Raw genomic sequence first — 22,099 nt, forward strand, 5'->3', positions numbered from 1 at the left:
TGTATTGTTTAATATCTTGTTTATGTTAGTCTACCTCATCCACAGATCAATAGCTTGGGTTTTAATCTTGTTTAAAACACAATTCAAATGGAGTCTTAACCTCACTTCATATAAAATGGAAGTGAATGCTTCTCATAAAGTGCTTTCACTGCCATCCGTGTGGCATTCATGAGAGTATTGAATGTATTGTTTCTATAACAATAAATCATTAGGCCTATGCAAGTATTCTTTTCTAGGGACAGGCGGAGATAGGCTTTACTTTTGTTCACTCCATCAGTACATTGTGGCACATCACATCATGTTTGCAGACATCTAAAGACAGAAATGTGCAAATTGTACATTAATAAATGAGAATACAAGTATCCTTAATTATTGTCAGACTGATATGTCCATATGTGATAATACAGTAAGCAGAATTTGAATATGAAATGGAAATAATAGGACATTTATATGCTCCTAATCACTGAATAAATTTTCAGGTTGTTTTTTTCCCCTTAAGCTTTTCTGTTTCCCTAAATTTCTTTTTCGCTTGAGGAATTTAAAATATAATTCTTAAGTAACTTACCTGTTAGGAGATTTTATCTGGCTCAAAATTTTCATAAATGTTCACCACATTACCTTTTCTACTCCCTAATCCCTCACACAATAGTTTGAAACTGATCTCTGACTGCCATGTCAGCCTTGAAATGCAGAGAAATTGCAGGGTATTATCATTATCATACAACCAATCATTGTTTCCTCTGTCTCTGAACAATGCAAATAAAAAACAAAAAAATTCAAAAAAATTCCCCTCTCACCCCTATGGGTGGTATGTGTCTTCCTCAGTCTCAGGTCCTCCACCAGAGGCCTGGGAGTTTGAGGGTTCTGCACAGCCTCTTAGCTGTTCCTAGCACTCCACTCTTCTGGACAGAGAGCTCTGACGTTGTTCCTGGGATCTGTTGGATCCACTCTCCCAGCTTGGGAGTCACAGCCCCGAGTGCCCTGACTACCACTGGGACCACTTTGGCCTTCACTTTCCACATCCTCTCTAGTTCCTCCCTCAGGCCCTGGTACTTCTCCAGCTTCTCATACTCTTTCTTCCTGATGTTGCTGTCACTTGGCACTGCTACATCTATCACCACCGGATAGTGGTGATAGTGACTGGATAGTGTAGTGGTTAGAATGTTGCCTTTGGAGCACCACCATAGTGGCTGGATAGCATAGTGGTTAGAACAACACCTTTGGAGTGGGAGACTGGGGTTCAAATCCCAGTGTACCTACCTTACCAGTAGGGGTCCTTGGGCAAAGACCCTCTAATGTTTCACCTGCCTACCTCAAATATGAGAGCGACATGAACTAAGAGAGTCACACCAGCTTGGACATCGCCCGGATTAACAAGGTCTATGTCAGATGTTGGGGAACAAGGACAATCTGACGATAAGTGGGCTATTGAAACAAACCATTCATGGATGAGACAAGAGATCCCAAATCTCTCTCTCACGCACACACAGTGTCCTGCTCATAAACTATTGAAAACTCCCTGTGAGGTTTGAGTCTGAGTTAGACTCCAAAAATGAAACTTATCCTAAACGGTCTGAAGAAAACAAAACTTATCTGGTAGGAATTGGGGAAACACCCAAAATGACTCAGCAGAGCAGGAGAAAGAGCAAGCGCTGATTGGGCAAATTCTGTCGGAGGTTTTGAAACCTCCAATCAGTGCACGAGACAGGAAAGCAGAGAAGCACGCAAATCAGAAGGCAGCCTGATTGGCTGCAGAAGAGAAAAGGCGCGGAAAGGAACACATTAAAAGGCAAGCACATGCTGAAAAAGCTGCCGGAGACAACCAATCCTTTGAGCTTGCAGTCTCAGCAGAAGAGTCCTTACTGGAGTCAGAAGCCTCATCTGTAGTCATTGCGGAATCAGAGCCAACGTCTCCTACCGACATGGGACCGTTTCCTTTGCACGCTGCTCCGATCAAGTCCAGCCTTGCTGATCCAGCAGAGATCAGTCTCTCATCCAGTTCCAAGCCTCTCCTCATTGTTTCAACCACGTGCAATCCTGCCTCCAGCATCAAGTCTCATTGCACAGCTCCAGTTAATTCCAGTCAGAGTTCCAGCTCCAAGTCTTGTCTTGTTACTTTTGTCCAGTCCGGCCTTGCTTCCAGTTCCAAGCCTAGTTTTGCCACTTCAGCCATGTCTAGTCTTACCTCCATTTCTGAGCCCAGTCTTGTCATTTCAGACAAGCCCAGCTTCACATCAAGTCCTTCATCTTCCCCTGTCATTACAGCCAAATCCTGCCTTGCCTCTGGGTCTGAGTCTTGTCTTGTTGCTCCAGCCAAGCCTAGTTCAGCTCTGAGTTCCATGTCATACCTCATTGCTCCAGTCAAGTCCTGATGAGCCTCCAACTGAGTCCTGCCTCAAGGACTTAGTTGAGTCTTGCCTAGCCTCCATGCCCTGGTCGAGCCACGCATCTCCAGTCTCCTGCTTGCCACGTGTATTTGCCACAATAGGTCTTGCCGCCTCATTGAGGGGTCTAGCTGAGTTCTGCCTAGCCATTTTGCTTCAGGCTCCAGTGGTTCCTGATCCTGCAGCCTTGCCCTGTTCTCCTCCACTGCCTGGGTGGACCTAATCAACTATATTGCTTAGTTTATTCAGGACTTCTTTATTGTAAATAGTTAATTGTAATAAAACAGTTTTAAGTAATCCTGCCTGGCCATCTCATAGTCTGAACAGGACACTCCCCAAGTCTGTTCAACATAAAACAGAAATAAAATAAGTTGATAGCATGTATCACATGTGTTTCTCTATTTGAAGTTTTACAAAAACAACAATAAAAACGACATGGTTCCTATGAGGGGAAGCTTTTCAGCTGCCAAACCACCATTCTGCTTTTGCCTTTAAAAGCTCCTGTGAATTCTAAAGGTGAAACCATGCCACTAGTCTTTCATGCAGGCACTTTCCCAATAACTCTACCCATAGCGGTATGATTATAAGGCAAGTGGACATTTGGAGACAGGATAACTTCTAAGCAATGCAGACACAGGCAAACCTCAGGAAGAAAATGATGAAGTTCTGTGCGAAGAAAACAGAAGAGTAATGTCTGCCTTGAGCTGAGGAGCTGGAAGGTGAAGCAAAAGTTCTAGCCAACTACAAAACAAAATAAATATTATCAGATTTCTAAGTGAAAAATAGTATAAAATAGAAATGTTACAGGAAGGTAAAGGTAAAGGTAAAGGTTTCCCTTGACGTAAAGTCCAGTCGAATCCGACTCTAGGGGGCGGTGCTCATCTCCGTTTCTAAGCCTTGGAGCCGGCGTTGTCATAGACACTTCCGGGTCATGTGGCCAGCATGACGACTCGGAACGCCGTTACCTTCCCGCCGAAGCGGTACCTATTGATCTACTCACATTTGCATGTTTTCGAACTGCTAGGTGAGCAGGAGCTGGGATTAACAACGGGAGCTCACCCCGCCGCGCGGTTTCGAACCGCCGACCTTCCGATCGACAGCTCAGCGGTTTAACCCGCAGCGCCACCGCGTCCCTATACAGGAAAGTGTGCACAAAATAAATATACTGTGCCATGGTAAAGTATGTACAAAGACACATTATCTTCAGGGAAACTGCTGGCAAACTATGTACACTGGCTGAAATATGCATGCCCAAATATGCACTTAAAAAAAAAGCATGCATTGATATGGAAACAGAATAGGATGATTTGGAGTCTGAAAATAGATAAAAATGGTAAGTGGTTATACATAGAAGCTTTCTATTTTTGTTGCTGCTGCTCAGAGTTTCAGTTTACCAGACAGACGACCTTATAAATTCGATAGATAAATAGTGTGTGTATGTGTACAAAGTTAGCATTTTATTTATAAAACTCCTTTCTTTCTACCCTACTGGTTTTTAATGTCTCCTAGAGCTATTTTGACCAAGAATGGCATAATAGCACAATGGTTGTAACCCTTAACTTGTAAGTAAATGGCTGCTTGTTCAAAATCCATCAGAAATGCTTTTGTTTTGTAACAGACTTCTATCCCAAGTAACTGGAAAAACAATGAAATGGTACACTACTGGATTTATATAAATATATAAAAGCCTAGGGGAAAGTAGGTTGCTTGGGAAAAGAAAAATAGTAGTAGTAATAATAATAATAAAAAAGTCTTCCAAGGTTTCAAACCTGCAACTTTCTAGAATTCCTGGTAAAAGTAGTTGTAGAAGATGGTAGAGACCCTGGTAGCCATGCACTGTAGTCAATGAACTGCTGGGGTTAGCCTGTAACAAAGTAAAACAAACTGGAGCTCAAAGCAACAGAAAGGGAGAACGAGTACTTTAAAACTTCAGCAGGACAATATGCCTGGAGGTCATATTTGTGATGGGAGGGGGATTGATTATAGAATGACATTGTTGTTCCTTCAAAAATAGCTGCTGGCCTGTTCTGGCAATAGGACAACCAAGCAGTGCAGATAGGCCCTAGGTCAGTACTGTGCAGCAGCATGGATACAATTCGATCAGCGCCAGCCTGTGTAGTGCTAGAATTTCTTTGCCTGGAAAGAGGAGAGAAAGAGAGAGAAGGAGAAGATGCTCAGATATATTCTGCTGCTCTTTTTTATCTGGTTTATTCCTTTTAATGTGAACCTCTATCTTTCCCCAAATCTATAGCCTTCTACCATGATCCTTCCTTGACACTCAGTCTACTTGCCTCACCTGCAGTGACACCTTTGAAAGTCACTAGCTTAAGCTTGGCATTATTAATATCTTCTAATGCATCTACTATCTTGTGATTTTCATTCCATCCTGACAAATATCAAGTAGCCGCAGGCATTTTGATCCCTCCCTGGTATAACCTATGGTCAAACTTTTGATTGAATTATCTTTCAAAGCAGTTCAAATCAAATCTTGTTGTTTTCATGACCCAATGGAACCTTGTTAGCTTTGAATCTCAGGTCACAATTTCACCCTAGGCTGATTCATACACAGAGTGCTAAATGTGAAAGCACCCACACATTATTAATAAAATTGGTAGAAATATGGGTCAGATTACCATCATCATAAACCTGTGTTTATGCTTTTCTGTATATAGATACACCAAAGCCAGGTCACTGGGATACTTTCTACAAAACAGTGCTCAGATGCAAACATCTAATACATTGAAATGAGTAAGACAGTAAGCTTAAAGGGGAGAGAGGAAGATAAAATAAAATAGTGTAACCTTTTGGGAGAGGGGCTTCATTTGGGTTTTTCTTTCATTGTTTATTGTTCAGACTTTCCCTAGCCTCATCCATGTATACATCTTTCCCATGACCATTTTTACACTGAGGCTTCACCCACCATTTGTAGTGGCATCCATGGGTGAAGGGAGGGGGCAAAAAAAATCAAGATGGTGGGCACGACTGTGATTGGAGCCATGAGCCTATTTTAAGTGTGTTGCATGTGCAAAACATATTTAAAGAAGGGGGAGGGGTTTTGATCACACTTTCACAGCTGCTATCTTGGTTCCCTTGAGCATTGCTGCAGATGACTCTGGACTCTTGGTCAGAAAAACGAATGCAGTCCACACTCAGTAAAAAGCTGCCCATCCTTTGTCAAAAGAATTGCACATGAAATTTGGATATTCTCTCCCAATATCAACTGTTTCTCTTTGCTGACTCATTGTTTCCTACCTCCAAATCCCTTTAGTAAACCCAAAAGACTGGAAAGCATACTTGGAAAAATGAATAGCAACTGCTACTTTTTTTTAATTGTCCACTTTTTTACGATTATTTTTGGAAAGACATCAAGAAGACTAGCCTTTCTTTCTCTTCCTTTTGTAGCTGTGACTCCTTCAAATAATAACCCAAGAGCAGAAAAGTGTAGGATAGTTAGACAAAAATACACTGCCTTGAAAACAAACAACACTCTTTGCTGGCTGTTCTGATGAACAGTCCAAACAGTTGGAGGTAAATAAATTTAAGAAGACTACACTCCAAAAAACGGGTGTCACAATTGCTCAGCCAGCAGGTTAGCTTTATCAGCTTCGATGAAGAGAGTCTCCACTCTATTATTTCGAAATGGAAGGCTGATGCGGTGCTGTGGGTTTCCTGGTGCCTGCAGAGAGTGAGGGATTTTTTTCAGAAAGAAGAGAGACAGATTAGAGAGTTGAAGCTGGGGAAAGAAATGGTAGGTGTAGAAGAAAGCTGAGAAAATGCTGGGAGTATGATTTGTTGGCTCTTTTGTCATTTATTGTTAGTATGTATTCAAGGCTGCATTTGTCAATGATAGGATCTCAACAACAACAACAACAACAAACATTTAACAAGTGATGGGGTTGGGAAAGGCCATGTTTTACTTGACAATCACACTGCCTTTCTCAGTGCTGCATAAATTTGTAGAAATTTATTGTTTTGAAAATAGACATGATACACAAATAAAATAGATGAACGTTCCCTTTTGGTAGCCATGTGGAAGACATCAAAGTAGGACTAGAAAATATTGCAGAACAACTTGTCCATATGGCAAAGAAGTACTGAGTGTTACAGACTGGATCTAGAAAGGGAAAATCTGGGTTCAGATCCACACTGCCATGAAATTCACAGGGTCTCTGTGGGCAATCACTGAGCACTTTTGGATTGTATTGCACTGCTTAGGAACTGGCTCCAATCCCTGTTCTCACAAACATCTGTTCTGATGACTCAAGGCAGTTGTGTTCAATTTCACTGGAAATCACAGGAGTGCTAGTATTGAACTTTTCAACTGCATCATGAAATTTCTAGTTTTCTAAAGAAACTCCTGCTCAGCATTTCTCTTCATTTTATCCCCTACAGCAATAAACCTGTGAGGTAGGTTGGGATGTAAGAGAGTGATTGGTCCAAAGTCAACCTGTGGGTTTTATGGATAGAAGAGAACTTGAACCTGGGTCTCCCTATTCCTAGCCCCACACTTCAACTGCTGTGCCGCATTGGTTCTTAAATGGCCACAGCTATTTTAGACTTATAGAGGGCAGCCTTCTCCACGTGCGTCTCCAAACAATGGGCAGCCCTTAGACTTTTAGAAGTTATACTGTACATCTCAGACATTAAATGCAATTTTCTGTTCTATGCAGGAATTCAAATTAAGTGTCATCAACAGATGGGAAACTTCCAATTTTGAATTGCTTTTACTGTTAGGACATCTGTAGCATTCAACAAGAACTTTGTACCACTGGGATTGCTGCAGACACTGCTAACTTTATATTATTTTATTGCTGCATAGAAAATGCATGATTGGATGAGTAGGCTTGAATTATGGAATGTTGTATATGGATATGGAGTTGAAGGTGGGTTGCTGAATGCAGTAAGAGTGGTAAATGATGGAAGTAAAACATCCTGAGAACAAATGGAATGCTTAGTGAAAAGTTCAACATTGAGCGGGGAGTAAAACAATGATATGCAATGTCCCCATAGTTGTCTAACATATTTATGGGTAAAAGTATGAGGAATGCTTGGGATGATGCTAGAGATATGTAGCTGGGGATATGAATGTGTGTGTACCTTTGTATACAGATGATGCTGTGTTGTTGGCTGACATCCAGAATAATGTGTAGCGAATATTAGATTGTATGGTGCATTGAAGAATATGGATCTAAAAATGAATGGCTCAAAGACCAAGGTGGTCATTGGCAAAAAAAGAGGAGTGAACAATTGCAAGTTAGACATAAATAGTGAAAAACTAGAGCAAGAAATGAACTTTGCATGGTAGAATGAGATGGGAAAGTGTAATTTTAAGATATGCAAATGCTATTAAAAAATTAATGGGTACTATGTGATCTGCTGTGAAAAATAAATGTGTGTCCAAAGAAACAAAAATAGCTATGAATAAAAGCATGATTTTGCCCACCTTGTTATATACAAATCAGTTGGGTATGTCAGGAAAAATATACTGACAGGTTGAATGCAGTGGGAACAAGAAGAGACAGAGTCAAGAATGAATTGGTGCTGAATGACTACAAAAGTGAGCAATCAGTGTGGAAGAAGTATGTTATGTTTTGAATAGCAAAACAAATATATGAAGGAAGTGTCATTGGGTCAAGATGAAGAGGAAGACCAAGAAAATCATGATGGAGTTGATGAGATCCTGAAAACAAACAAACAAACCACAGAAATGTATGACACAGCATGGACCCAGAGGAAGCAGGGATTGAGGACAGAAAGGTAAATAGTGATATAGTGAATGCCGGTGGTATCAATTAGCATTAAATGTTTCCTTTGCTTTTTTTAAAATATTTGCCATGTTATTCCTTTTCTACCCTCTGTGTAATGTTGTTTACCCTGTATGAGAATAGTGTAATCAGTCTGCATGTGTGTAGTGCCACCTTCATCTGCCACTTTGAACAGCTGATTCACACTGTCTGAGATACACAACTCTCTCAGCATTGACTTGTCAAGTGGCTGTGGCATCTTCTTACACATGAAATTATTGTAGCCTTTTCACAGTGTGTTACTCAGAGGACCCATTTAGAGTGCTCTCTATAGGCTGGAAAGTGAAGGGGGGAACTACTGCCTCTAATAAAGGGTTACTGGGGGTGCTATGGGTTGTGCTATCAGAGCCCCCCCCCCCGCCTCGTGTGGCGGGCAGTAGCAGTGAATGCCCTGCTTCGAGGTCTATGTTAGGGTTTTTTTTCTGATGCAGGCATTCTGTTTCTTCTTGACGACCTTCCATGAGCTGGATTGTGAACCTCTCCAGCAGGAGGTGGTTTTTTACTCATTTCTTCAGATGTGTGGAGTGGATATAAATTGGGAGTGGGGGGAGGGCAGGGTGGTTATGCAGATGAAGGTTACATGTGAAGCAGATTACCAGCACCTTATAACAATTATAACATTCAAAAAGCCCATACCTTCTGGGTGTATGCGAGTTCAGTCATCTCTGACACTGTACTGTTAAAGTCTCCCTTCTCCCCGGCTCCACCCCCCGAATGGCTGCCTTGCACTGTGTAATGGAGTGTCCTAGGAGGCTGAAATGCTCTGATACTATCTTGTCCTTGTTTTGAGTCCTGATGTCAAGCTTGTGTCCATTAATTCTTTTGCACAGAGTTTGGCCTGTTTGTCCTACACAGATCCAGGTGGGCAGTGCTGGCAGATGATGGCATATATCATTAGAGGAAGAGTATGTGAAGGACACACTGGGCAACTCAGAAACCTGATATTCCATGGCTCTGAATGACACAGGGAACCCAAATGAACCCATATCTTTCCACAGATGATCACTTCCCAGATGATGGTGGGCAATGATGGGGATGGTAGTGCAAGACTCAGAACCAGCAAGCACATTCTTAATTTCTCTTGTAAGGTTCTAGGGACAGGGGTTAGAAGGCCCACGTGAGACTCAGCAGTAACAAAATGATCAGGTGTTGCTTGGCATGTTTTACTTTTCAAAGGCTGCTTTAAAATTCTAATCTTTTCCCTTTCTTAATGTCAAGAAAAGAGTCACCTGTCACAATTTGCTCTGATCTCTCTCGTATGAAAAAACGTAATTGCTGCATCTCTGTCACATCTTACAAGCATCATTTTCTGGTATGAAAGGCCAATGACTGATCTAACAAAATATGTAAAAAGAATGCTTTTCACTGGGAAAAAAGAAAGGAACGCTCATCAATCGAGAAAACTCAGCCCTCACTATAACCTCATCTATAGATTAAAAACAAAAAAGAAAAGAATATATAATTAGTACCTTGGCACAGGTAGACAATTGCATGTATTTATATCATGGGCACCTGGAAGTTAAAAACTATTTGAGAAAAACCATGCACAAATTTTCTGCATGTACTGGAGTATGCATATTTGCAAAGGAGAACACAGCAAGCCCCCAGATTTGATAGGTCCCTTTCTAGCTTGGGGGCACCTTGCCATGGTCCCTTACTACTGTTGGAGGTTTTGGCAAATCCAGCATACCTCATTAACATGTAAGTTGCCCCACAAGGCAATTCTGAGGAAGCTGTTTGTTTGCCACTCCCACTTCCTCTTTCTCTCTTTCTCTTGTCCACCTAGGGGGAGGCAGCATGGATGCTGCTCTCTTCATCGGGGCCATGCGCTTGGGCCTTGATGTGGGATTCTGCCCCTTTCTTTCACACACCTCTTGGCAGCTGTAGGGCTGAGAGTTTGGGGCAAACTATGTAATTAGTAAGAAAAGAAGAACAAAGGAACTTCATCTTTTTCCACCAAGATGGATGTAGCAGAAGCAATAACGAATAAAGTCAGTAAGCTTCTTTTTACTTCTTAATCTAATGTGTCCAAGCGCGTGATTCTTTATGCTTGGGAGGGCTGAATGTGTAAGAGCAATAACCTGTGTTTCTCTGGCATGCTCATTGAAGCTATCTACATAATTTTCTTTTTCTGTCCCAGCTTCTAAGCTGTGTTAAGCTCTGCTCCATTTCGGTGGTTCTAGCAGGCTGCTGAATTGGCTTCAACTACCAACCATATGGTGGTCGTTTGGGAATACAGGGAGAGGCAGAGTAGATTCAGTGTGGTGGGCCCTTCATAGGGAGAAGAAACTCCATTGACTGCTTGAGGATGTCACGGTACTGATGTTGGACTTGATGAAGTAAATAATTTTTGAAAGATATCCTACTGTTGACTTTCTTTAAAGTCAACTATGCTGTAATTTCCAAACAGAAATAAATCATAGCATTTCTGATCTCCAACATTATAATAATTGGCAGCTGGGGTGATAGATACAGTTTAAATTCTATTTTTAATCAAATTTAATGTTGCTTTACAAAATTAGTTTGACCTGAAGTTTAACAAAATGTAATCTGAATGCAAAATAATAAGTGTCAGAGTTTATGAATTAATAATGGGTGATTTAAAAACCAACTGGCATATTGGATGACATATTGATATGTCTATTTAGTTAACATTTGTTCTATCATGCTATTCATATTTTTTTGCTTAAAATGCATAAAACTGGTTTTCTTTCTCACCATCTCTGATTGCATTCCCGCTTCCTTTCCATCTCCCCCTTACATTTACTTCCACTGATATGGCAGGATCTTCAGAATAACTTTGATTCCAATAGTATATTCTGAGGGTGCATTCATTAATCAATCTCATTTGGCATCACAATAAATTAAGGAGATTAACAGCCTCTCTCCAAAAAAAGACAGATGGACAGACAGAAAAGATAGTCTGATAAAAAAAGTAATTCAAATAAATTATTGGCTCAACAATACAGTTTTTTCTCATTTTATTTTAGAACAGCGACAACAAAAAACTAATTCAAATACTTTTTATTTGATTTTTTTTTCATTTTTTAGATTCACGACTGTAGACCAGTGTTTCTCAATGTTGTTTACTTTAAGATGGGTGGAGTTCAACTCCCAGAATTCCCCAGCCAGGAGATGGGGAAGTCCACCCATCTTAAAGTTTCAAGTGTTAAGAAACAGTGCTTTAGACTGCCTTAGCATAGAATCATAAGATTGGAAGGGACCTCGCAGGTCCTAGTCCAACCTCCTGCCCAGAGTAGGAATCCTCATACCATTCCACACAAATAGCTCTTCAAATGTTGCTTGGAAACCTCCAGTGTTAAAGCACCCATAACTTCTGCTGCTTAATACCTTGTGCAGTCAGAAAATCCCTCATTTTCTTTACAGTGGATCTCCCTCTGTAAAGCTTCCTCCCATTGGTTCTTGTCTATACTCTCTTCCCTGTGACTATTATTCAAATATTACAATCCTGTTATCATGCATCCTCTTAGCTTTCTCTTCTTTAAGATACATGCATACATACATACATACACACACATGCATGCGGTTCCTTTAACTGGTCATCATAGCCTCCAAGCCCCTCATCATCTTTGTTGCTCTTTGCTGCACTCTTTCCAGTTTCTCAGCATCTTTCTTGCAATATTGGACACAGTGTATTTCATGTGTGGTCTGACCAGTGCAATGTATAGCACAACATTTATTTCTTGTGATCTCAATACTGTATCGCAGCCAGGATTGCATTGGCTTGTTCGGCAGCTGTAGCACCCTGCTGGCTCATGATGAATCTGTGGATTACCAGGACATCCAGATCCTTCTCACAAGTGCTACTAATGAACCAGATTCTGCCTATCATCTCTGTGAATCTGTGATTTTTTTTCCTGCCTGGCATCTAGTAATCTCCTTGTTTGTTTGTTTGTTTATTTATTAAATTTATATTACTGCCCGTCTCCCCTGATGGGGGACTCTGGGCGATTTACAATAAAAGCAATAATAAAAACATCTAAGCTTCAATCACACTTTAAAAACATAAATAAGATAATAAATATTAAATCCAAGGGGAGATGGAATTCTGATCAATAGGGGGTGCTATGGCACCAACTACCCCCAGGTGGAGCTGTTACCCCCCCCCCCGCCTCCATCCCACGCAAGGTGGCAGAACCAGGTCTTCAATTTCTTCCGGAAGTCTGGGAGCGAGGAAACCCATCTCAACTCCAGGGGTATGATATTCCAAAGGGCAGGTGCCGCTCCAGAGAAGGCCTGCCTCCTGGACCCCGCCAGATGTAATTCCTTTGTTGATGGGGTCGATAGCATTGTTCCTTTCAAAGTGTTTGCAAATCCATTGCTTAATTATTTTTTCTAAGATTTTCCCAGGCACTGATGTCAAGCTGATTGGCCTATAGTTTCCTAAATCCACTTCCTCCTCCCTCACTCACTTAAAAAAAAAAAAGATTGAAAATCTTTTAAAAAATAAATCAGCAGAGAGTTCTAGATTGATTGTTTGATTGATTGATTGATTGATTTTCCAGGTCAACCTGATATGAATAAAAGCTTACCCTTTCTGAGTATTTGCAAACATTATATAGGTGCATATTTCTCCACTATAATGGAACTGATTTCCATACCAATCCATGACATTGATACACAACCAAATGTTTATAGCAGAAATATAAGCAAAATTAGCATCTTAAGAGTTCTTAAAAATATAAATATTTCCTTGGCTTCAGGGATGGTTTTCAAGATGATTTCTGATAGCAGGCACTTTCAGATTTGGTAACCAGTGGTTAAATATGGAAAGATTTGGAAAATAAATTATGAAAAAGTGCATCGCCTTCAAGTTCTTATCTGCAAGTCCATTTCATTCCAGCACATTAATATATCTTTGCATTTAAGGAACATCTTAGTACATTTCCATTGTAAGAGTTGAACTTTTGTTTGTTTCTATGAAATCAGATATTTTTTTAAAGATGTAATTCTAATTCCACAGTTAATCAGAGATAAAATATCAGTTCAAAAGTTATCTTTTGTAACTGTTCACAATTTCAGAATATAATGACTTTGATGGTATTAAAGCACAGAAATCCATGGAGTAAATCCCATTCTCCAAAAACAAACAAACAAACAAAAACAATTGTTAACATGTACTAGTCATTCACATTCTCAGTACCAGGGACTGAAGCATGGGAAATTCTGGAAATTGGAATAAAAGAAAATAGAAACCCTTTACAAAATGTACAATTTAAATCACAAGAAGAGTTTATTTTATCACTAAAACTCAGAATATCTTTTATATCTTGGCCCAAACAATTCTACTGAATGTTGCACATACCTGACAGAAGTTCCTCCCTTCTATTTATTCTTGTAACAATATGCCTGAGATTTAATTAATCTGGCTTGATATGATTCAGCATCAGCTTAACTGATTTTCATTGTTTGGGCCATGTTGGGAATAGATCCTCCTGGAGAAAGTCTATTCATCAGGTTGCTAAGAGTTGATACCAACTTGATGGCATGTATACCTTAGTATATTAAAACAAAAGGATAATGCAAACAAGAGAGGCACCCATCCTTTGGAACATCATCCATCCCCCCGCCCACCAACTTGCCCCAATCCTGCTGGCCTTTCACAAGGCATTAAAAACTTGATTTTGCTGTCAAGCTAGGGCCCCAATAGTGTGGGTGACCCCATTTCTTGGCTATATTGATCGTGGGGCTCTATGAGTGTTCTTAGCTGCTATTTTATGTTATTTATGTTTATAATTATTGGTGGTGTTTTTATTCTGTTTTTATTGTCAGTTGCCCAGAGTAATGCACATGAGATGGGAAGCCATAGAAATGAAATGAAATGAATACAATTAAAAACAGGTTAGTGAAACAAAGGCATTTTGACCATTTTCCTAAATAGTGGGGGTTAAAAACACCTCCTTAGGGAGCCCATTCCATACCCTGAGAACCACCCAGTTGAAGAATCTCTCCTACCTACAAAATAGCCAAGCTTCTGGTAGCTGGAGCATCTTCATCATTAAACAGAACCACCTACTGTGAGCGCAACTGCTAATTCACTGCTATTTTGGATAGTCAAAATGTCTTTGTTTCTTTCGGACCATCTACACACTTACATGTCTGAAGTGCACAAACAGGATTCACCATAAATTTATACAATTTCCCAAAGTGTATTTCATCCACCTTTATTCCTGATTAGATGGAGATGGACAAAGACAGTATTAAGACACTGTAAAAACTGTATAATTTGATAAACACATGAATTGCACTACATTAGTACTGCAGTGTGCAAGGTGTTGATGAAACCTCAGGAGACCTCTTGGAAAAACAACAACCATGTTAGCAGTCAGAGACTGTTAATGCTTGGGAAATTTGGGATTTTTTTAAAAAAAGAAACATTCTAATACACTCTTTAAAGATCAGGTTGTTGGAAGAAGGAATGTAATTAACAGCAACTAAACTCCTATATGATTTAAATAAGCATTTTGCTAAAGGTTTAACAAGTAATACGAAAAAATCCCCCGAAGTTATTTTGAGCAACTCATTAATGCATGTTTACAGTTCAAAAGGGTGGAAAAATGCAGAGCTTGCAATATTTCTAAGCAGCAGCTTGCCTTACCAACACAATTTTACATCCTCTTGGTACAGCATAGGCTCCTATAAAAAAAAGGAGTCAGTATAACAAGAAGAAAAGTGTGCAAAATACATGATTTGTGATTTTTTTTTTGTAAGCCTCTCTTGCTGACAGAGCAACAGTACTTTGGACCACTGAGCCCCATAAAAGAGAAGATGAATGATTGGGAGATATAATCATAATGCCTACAGATTATGAAGAAAATTAATGGACTATTTTCCCATAAAGCTTTTCCTTTTATAAATAAACCATCTATGGCCCTCTGCTTCTTCACTGTAAACAGGCCATTTGATTCTCTTTCCAGAATTCACTCCTCTGGTCTCCTATTTCAAAACACTGTTGCCATCAGTGGAGATGATGGGTACCTGGTCATGTATTACCAGATTTGTTAAATTGTATTATTGTTTATGGGATTAAGAGGCTTAGCTAGCTTCCCATTAGAAATATTAAGAAGCATCACTTCTTCCTATGTCTTTGCTTCAGTTGTAATGAAGCTTCAATTAGAAGAGGGACAGGCAGAGACTGGATACTTTCTTCCATGTCCTTACCCCACAAGGCTCACATGAGCAGGTGAAAATTTTACCCTGCTTGGTAAAACATCAGAGTCATATGTTGGGAAGGATTGGTTCTTCTAATGACAAATAGAACCAGAATCCATGCAAATTAGCTTAGTGTGCAGTCTATGCCCAAATATCAGTTTTTTCTTTTCCTTCTTCTTCTTGGTAGAAGACCTATATTTGTTTGTTGTATGCTGCCCAGACTCATTTGATTGTGAGATGGGTGGCTATATAAATATGATGAATAAATATTTTTTTAAAAAAATGCTCAGATGCACAAATCTGATTATTGATTTTTAATGCACAGCTATTCTCAGCTGTAATTTTACATATCCAGGCCATGAACTGAGCTAAGGCAGACACTCAAATTAAAGGAGATTCTCTGCAAGCATATTGAGTTCCTTTATTATAAAAGGTCAGTGCAATCTCAGTGACAGTATGTCACTATTATCACTGTTCCAATGACAAATTAATTGGAATGTGAATAAGTTCCTCATCGAAGTTTACTGAACTATTGCTTGAAGTATAAGTGGTTAGTTCCAGGATAGACAACCCTCATTGGCTCAAGGGCTGAATCCTGTATGTTAGTGCAGGCAGAACCCAAAGTGGGTTTGATATTTAGGAAGGTTGTACATTTATAATGTAAAATAAATGTAGTAAGTTCAAGGCAGCAATTTTTCCCCATAAAATCCCCCAACCCATGAAGCATAAAAATTGAGCCTTTCTTTGTACTGACCCATTCTTGGGATAAACCATAACCATTGCTTTTGGAAGGCTACAAAGGTCTGTGATTTTCTCAAATTAGTGAAAATCACAGCTACCATTCCCAACCAGGTATCCAGTAGCACCTTTTCTGACTAATTAATGGTATTAAAAGACAGCTCACAAAAGCATACACCTTCTAATAAAATGCGTTTGTTGGAAAGGGTGATACCAGACTCCTGATTTTTTTCAGTCCCGACCAAGAATGCAAGAACTGTATTGGCCATGTTCAGTATGCTTTTTTTATCACCTACATGGATCAATACAGAAAAAAGCAGGGATGGTTTTATTCACATTTTTCAGTGAGCCAACCTAATCCAGATTAGAAATACAGATAGGCCATTGGTATTGTTCAGATTTATTTACTAATTAGATGTACAGCATGCCTTTCCTGTAGGAGCTCAAGGCACTCTGCATAGAAGTTAGCCCTCCATTTTTCCCATAACAGCAACCTTACCAGTTAAGTTAGACTGTGAGGAAGCGCTTGTTCCAAAGTGGTTCAGTGAACTTCCACAGCTGAGAATGGCTTTGAACCTGCATCTCCCAAGTCCTCAGGCCACACCTGAACCACAATACAACTCTTAGCTCAAAATGTGCATTCACAAATATTCCAGTTGGAGGAAAATGTGTAGAAAACCGTGCATGGCAAGAAAATTGCTAATGGATGGAGAGATTTATGATATAAACTGAAACAGACTACATTTACATTCATTCATATATTACTAGCCTGGCTCAGAATTGTGGAACGTATGCTAATATTGCCTTTGTGGGTTTATAGAGCCCAGGAAAAGAAAGTTTGCCTTTGCAAATCTGAAAATAATGAATTCAAGGGCAGACTTAAAATTCATTTAATAAATGGACAATAGAAGGCTATGAAATTAGAAGGGGAGGCTTAGATTAAGTGAATTGAGCTGGAGGAGGAAAGAAAGAAAAATGCTACAACATTTGTACTTCAGAAAGATGAATGCTGCTGGTGATAAAGTCAAATAGGTTAAGTATTTAGAGCAAATGTTTTGTCCTCGGTAGCTATTTTGAAGGAAAAATATGAACTTCTCAGTTCTTCATGAACTGAAATTACTTCAGGCTAAAGCTGGAATGTTCGGGCAAATCAATGATAATCTCGTTTCACCTTTCGGAACCATTTATGACAAAAGAACATTTCCCTATTTACATATTTGAATCAGCCTTGGATTCAAAGACAATAGGACTGTAACTGCTGACCAGAACCAAAGTTTAGTAGCACATACCAGTTTAGGCTTTTCTACTTTACATACGTTCAGCACTACTGACAATATCAGACTGGGAGCTTAAACTTGTAGAATATGCAGCAATGATGAAACTGACTCTTCGTGTGTGTGTGTGTGTGTGTGTGTGTGTGTATGTGTGTGTATATATGAAATTTAACTACATTTCAGCAAGAATGGCTTCCATATATATTGCATATTATGCAGCAAGGTAAATGCAAACATTTAGATAATGGTTTTTAAAGCTTATGCCCCCAACAGGCACTGCAAATCAGTTGGAGTACAAAGAAGGGGGAAGTCAGAAACTGAACATTTACTTATATTATTTTAGGATTTTTTTTCTTTTTTTAACATTTATAAACAATAATATAGTGAAGATTTTGGCATTAAACTCAAATCTTCATACTTCTTTTTGATATCATGAAGACAACTTAATATACTCTGCTTGGAACTTTTACTAATGTCATACTGAGTAATAATTGCACAATCTAATAATTATCTGTTTATTCATAGATATCTTTTCTTTTGAAAAATATACCTTTGTTTTAAATAAAATAAAAGGATTATAGTAAGACTAAAAATAATAATAATTTACCAAGCAAACAGTACTGATGATGTACTTCTTAAAAGAGGGAAATGAATATCTCTCTATATTTGTATATCTGTACCATTGTTAAATGGATATTTTTTTTTAATGGAAAAAAATTAAAAAGGAAAAAAAAATTATGCTTATAGAATATATATCCATGATGAAGATAATATAAAAACTATCATATGTAGATAATATAAAAGAAAGGAAGAATAGCAGAGAACAATAAGGATATTCCCCAACTTTTAAAAGGATGGGTAGCACTGATCACTTTGAAAATGTTTCAGAAGCAGTACTTTGGACTTCATGTGAACACAGAACACAGATTCATTAAAGCAGTGAGACATCTTTTAAGGTTCTGCAGAAGCCTCAAAAAGGGGTGGCTTTCAGAGTCACATTAACTTAAATTATATTGTATTTGTAGAAGGTCTAAAGTACTTATGAATCATTTTCAAAAGGTGCATTCTCCTACTCAGTACTGTATGTGTTCCTAGTTCTCAGTAATAATACAGTAAACATTTTATCATCCATCTGATTGTCTGTCATCTATCAAATTTAGATATTGCTTTTATCCAAAAGGAGTCCAAGATGGTAGACACATCACTAACAATAAAATTATATAATATAACTAAACAGTTAATAACAGTAAAACACTTCAGTTTGCACTTATACTAAAAAGAGCCGGCCAGCCTAACCCTAGTGAGCTTTGGGGGCTGCCAGTTAAAATTTGGAAAATACGAAGGCCAGTTATACATCCCAAGTGCAAAAAAGTCCATAACTGTGGTTCTACCTCTAGAAGGTCACCAAAGGTCACCACAGATGGGACCTGAAGCAGAATCTTAGCACACAATCTTAGCTGATGGGACCTGAAGCAGAATCTTAGCACACAATCTTAGCTGATGCAAAGGGATTTATTTAGTGACCTTATAATGAAGGCATCTGAACATCAGAAAAATAATTGAGGGGAAGCCAAAATGAACTTTCCTGCAAAACTGATCTGATGGATAGTTAAGGTTATTTCCTCAGAAACTCTGGAGAGAAATAAATAGCTCATCTGCTGCACTTGCAGTGTTCTACAGTTATGTTACAAGAATTGTTTTTTTTTTAATGGTTAGTTAGCTTATTGTTTTCTTCAGTCACTAGTCACCTTGACCTGTCTGGAAGAAAGAAGGGTCATAAAGCTTTTAAATAAATGAATCATAGGTTTTAGGAATCTCCCACTGGAAATATAATTCGTGTTTTCTAAAGTGGAGAGTTTGGAAATGAAATGATCTATTCACATAGTGTTGGACTCGATTGATCAAATAAACCAGCAAGCTGCTTTGTTCATGAGCAATTATTTCCTGTGTTAGCATCTCAGGGGAAAAGGTTAATATGTAATAGTTGATACAGTCAGTGGTTCAGGAATGGCTATAGGATGTCTCCATGTGTAGCCCAATGTTTAGTAACATTTTACTCCCAATTCTCTATATGAATGAAAGGGAAAAACCAATCTGCATGTACGAACAGCCTTAACTCTTCAAGCAGTGCTTAGAAAGATTTGGGAGTAGGCTAAATTCAGCAGCTGAGGTTTATCTCCAGAAAGCTGACTTGAGGGAATATTGCTATTCAGAGCATAGCTGCTAGTTTTGCTTAGGTGTCAGCTTCAGTTTTTCGCTATTATCACATTACAATGGAGGAAAAAAAAGACTTTAAAAAGCTTGCAACTTCTAGATATAAAAAGGTTTTATAAATTTCTAGTCAGCAATATGAACATGTCCCAAATTTTAGATGAGTATACATTAATAAACTAACAAAAGCCTATCCATTTTCTAAATTTGGAGAGATTTACTTGCAGTTTTTGGGATATCTAAAGTGTTTTCTAAGATTTATATCTTCAGGATTTTGTGCATGGAACCCCCCTAACATAAACTGAGACACTACTGACTTTCCTTGGGCAGCTAGTTGGCCATTGTGAGAACAGGATGTTGGATTAAATGGGCCAGGGGTCCAATCCAGCAGGTGACTTGCGTTCTTGTGTTGAGATGGCATAAACTACCACCTTCAGTTTTAGAAACAACCCTCAGCATCTCAGGAGATGATCAGAACAGACAAGAAGGCAGTCACAGGATTGTGATAGAAGCCCCACCCTTTTGTACATGCACATAACACTGATGCATGGGCAAAATAGGCAGGACTTGAATCACAGTGCTATGGCTGCCACCTTGTTTATTTTGATCTCTCTCCTGCAGATACTGCTGGAAACAGTAATAGTATATTACTCTCAGTGGGAAAACTATAACTGAAGAAAAGTTTTATTTTCCTAACCTACTGTCCTAACAGTCAGGAATCACGCTGAGATGAGGAATAGGTCTCTAGTGTTTATTACTGCTACATAAGACAGAAAATCCTAACAAACTGAAGAAGCGTGGGAAAAACCCAGACAGATAAACCCCAAAAGTTAAGTTGGGTCTGATCTGTGTCTCTTTGAATTGCTGCTTAATTCCTCAGTGCCATGACCTCGTTGCAAGGCACAAAGAGCCTCACAACGTGGATCATGATCATTAAGGAAAAGAGGAAGGAGATAATCAAACCAGGGATTAACACAAGCACCCAAAGGCACCCACACCCATGGACCCATAGGCAGCTGAAAAGAAAGACGTCAGAGGAATGAAGATAAGACGCACCTGGTGCCCCGGAGGACACAACCGTCACAGGGAGACAAAACAAGACACCGGGGAAAACGCCCAGGCAGCCATCAAGGGTCCCATCAAGAGGGATTGGGGCAATGAGGGGTGGGGAAGCCCGGGGCAATACAGGAGGGTATAAAAGGGGCACCCTCACACCACCTACCCCGTTCCCGTTTTTTGTTCTGTCAGCTATCATTCTAATAAACCAGAAATCCTTAATACCCATTAAGTGAGTCTGTGTCTTATTGCGAAGCGAGGCTGGCCCTGACACTCAGTACTACGCATGCATTTCCCCCCATGGATAGAGGCCCCCTCCTGCTCACCACCAGTACTCATGACACCTACATGGAAAGTAAGGATACAGCAGGTGACTTGCATTCTCCTCATCCACCTACCTCCCTGTGTAATGGTTGCCTATTCTAAAACACTATCAGACTCATGAGCAGGAATTCAAAGATATCTGATTTATTAAAGAATAGTGTGCAGGATCACAAAGAAAGCTGAGAATGATGAAAGTGTGCCAAATTCAAACTAAAAACCCTTGGTGCAAATTAAATCCCTCCCCCCGTAGAATCTTCCCAAGTTCACAATCCCAGGTGCTCCTAACGGCTTCTGATGGTCTGCGGGAAAAGTCCTTGAACAGAGAACATAACCAAAACACATTCCATTGTAATGAATTCAGATACAGAGCTTGGTATAAGGTTTCACAGCAGCCCCCTCCCAAACAAAAACTAGCATCAGCGCCATGGCATGTGAAACGTTATGATGTATAAACTGCATTGAATCAGTGAACATGACATACTGCCCCCCAAAAGAAAGAACACATTAAGCAGCAGGCTTCAAAGGGTAAGCAAGGTGGAAATGGCAAACTAAATCAGGAGCATTAACATGACGGGCAGACACCCATTCAGGATGAGGAAAGTGTTTCCATCAGACCAGATACTGAAGGGTGCCTCGAAGCTTGCAAGAATCAACAATATCCTTGACTTCAAAGTGTTGTTGGTCATCAATCATGATTGGAGCAGGAGGAGGAGGCTGAGGATGCCAGCGTGAGGAGTGGTGCATAGGCTTAAGCAAGCTGCAATAGAAAACAGGGTGCAAACGTTTCAAATTGTGAGGCAGATCCAATTTAACAGTAACTGGATTGATAAGATCAACAATAGGGAGAGGACCAATGAACTTAGGAGCGAGTTTTTTAGAGGGTTGTGGTGACTTGATAAATTTAGTAGATAGATACACCTGATCCCCAACCTTGAAGTCGTGTTGTAAGGAACGATGCTTATCGGCTTGGAACTTGTAAGCAGCTTGGGCATCAGCCAAAGCTTGTTGAATCACCAGCCAGGAATCAGACAGCTTAACAGCCCAGTCAGAGGCAGAACATGTTTGGGGAGGGGGCTGTGGCAGTTCACGGATGGGAACAAAGTCATCACCAGAAACCACATGAAAAGGGGTTTGC

Source organism: Candoia aspera, chromosome 1 (genome assembly GCF_035149785.1).
Source record: "Candoia aspera isolate rCanAsp1 chromosome 1, rCanAsp1.hap2, whole genome shotgun sequence".
Taxonomy (NCBI): Eukaryota; Metazoa; Chordata; class Lepidosauria; order Squamata; family Boidae; genus Candoia; species Candoia aspera.